At 34.2% G+C, this 2,270-nt stretch overlaps 1 protein-coding gene across 7 annotated transcripts in view; it reads right to left on the reverse strand.

Annotated features, from left to right (window-relative positions):
- Positions 1 to 2,270, reverse strand: part of PRDM2 (PR/SET domain 2) — a 111,236-nt gene that overhangs the window by 100,233 nt on the left and 8,733 nt on the right. The gene's annotated exons all lie outside the window — the stretch shown is intronic.

Genomic DNA, 2,270 nt, shown 5'->3' on the forward strand with positions numbered 1-2,270 from the left:
CACAGATGCAGTCATCATAAGCCTAACTACACAGTACACGTCAGCCACAACCTAACTACATAGTACACGTCCTAACTTTTATTTTAATCTCTTCATCTATGGTTGCTGAATCGCAGGTGCAGACGTGGGAAACCCACAGATGCGGGAAACCCATGGATGCAGAGAGCCGTCTGTACTGAAAACATTTTATTCTTCCATTCATTATTTCAACGAATCTTGTCTTTTTCTAAATGAAAAACTTGTAATTCAGATTGTTACATGATTAACAATCTTCTCTGACTTTCTACAATGTCCGTTCCCTGTTTGTTAAACAGAAGTGCATTCATCACTTCTTTCCACAGAAAAGAAGAATGTTAACACCTTTTTTTTTTTTAAGAGTCCACTGTATACCTGTCTGCTTGGGACCATCTTGTCAATCACTTCTAACCCTAATGGCTAAAAATCAGACCCTCATTTTTTTCTTTCTCCTTCTTGACTCACCACATTGTAAAATTATACATATAAACTATTTTACGATATCAAAAGCAATGCAAATCAACATTGACATCTCAAATGATATTTTTTAAGTTAAATTCTTTATTAAACTATACAAAAACAAGGGATGTTACAGTGAAAGAACTGAGACTTTGGCAGTGTCTTTCAACAAAGGACCACTGCGTTTCAGGCTAGTCAACTCTACCCTGGGAGGGACTGTCCCTTCTTTTAAGGCCATTTAGCACTGCCCTGGTGCAATCAATGCCAGTAGTGCCTTAGAACATTGTGACAAGCAAAAATACCTACACACACCGCAATATCCTCCCAGTTGAGAACCTCTGAACTATAGACCCTAAAAGTAGTTACTAAAGTAACTTCCTTATTAAAATTCCTCCAGCACTGCCAAACCCCAGTGGGAGTGTCATGGCAATCCTTCGAAACTTTCACGGTCAGTGTGGACTTCAATAGCACTGTTTTTATATATCCAATGAACTAATACAGACACCTCAAGGTCAAAGGTGAGAACTTGAACTATCAATGCTATCATTGTAGAGACAGAGAGGAATCTTTCCATACACATCACGGAAACTTAACTCTATCTAATTTTTTTTTAATGTTAATTAAGTGCCTCTCATTTTCCAAAGGTTAATACTGAAAATCTTAAAATCCCTAGGTTTTAATAATATAGATGTACTTAACTTTTCACGATATTGCTTCCAAATTCTAAGACAAACCATTCCTACAAATGATACCATAAAGATGATATGATTATACATGATCAGTATGAATATATCAACAATAAAATTATCAAGGTCCAACCCCAAAAACTGTTAAGCTGCTGTCATCTGATATGAAAGACCAGAGACCAGAAAATATAGAGATATGCAAGACACCCTAGTGCTTGGACAGACTAGCCTGCAGCCCCAGCCATATCTCTATCACCCATCCCCTGCGATAAGGCAGATTAAACTCAAGACAAACACCAAGTAACATTAACACATATAACAGGTTGAATTGTCATGTCTGCCCTTTGTAGACTTGTAAAAACTGTAAAACTATATGAAAGCAAAGTAAAAGCAATAGCAAGATTTTTAAGATTAGTTTAAGTCTGAGAGGGACAGGGAGAGAATTAGGAAAATAATTATTTGATTTAACTTGCATATTTGCTTGTAAGTCACTGATATTATTTTACAATTATTCTTTTGTATCAGTTTAGATCTTCTGGGGCTATTTGCAAAATAATTAAATTTGCAACATTCATTGGTCACTAATATTAATTATTTTATAATTACTTTCTTAAGTTTCAAAAAAATTCCACACGACTTGGAAGAAACTAACTTTTCAGACTCAGGAAGCAACATATAGCTTATGAAGAAATAGTAAAACAGAAATAGAAGAACCAACATGGTTGCGTCAAAAATTTAAAAGATCATAAATGCACTGAAAACATGGACTAGATGCAAAAGAAAAAAGTTTTGAAAAAAACATTTTGTGGAAGGAGTCTTGGAAAGTTAATGGCCTACATCAGATAAATATTCTAAAACTACATAAAGTAGATCTTTCATGGTAAATAGCATTGTGACAAGTATAGAGATGATTACAATCGTAGTGAAGTAGATTTACAGTGTTTAACACTGACCTTACTCTGACCAAAAGATTCTTGCAATCCAGAAACTTCTAGAGGAATTATCTGAAAAGTCTAAGAAAAAAATCTAAACTATGCCAATTTTTCAAAAGCAGTTTTTATTAATTTATGAACACAGCTAATGTGCTCATTATTAAAAAAAAAAAAAAAA

The sequence above is a fragment of the Pteropus medius genome, unplaced genomic scaffold (genome assembly GCF_902729225.1).
Source record: "Pteropus medius unplaced genomic scaffold, Ma_sr-lr_union100, whole genome shotgun sequence".
Taxonomy (NCBI): Eukaryota; Metazoa; Chordata; class Mammalia; order Chiroptera; family Pteropodidae; genus Pteropus; species Pteropus medius.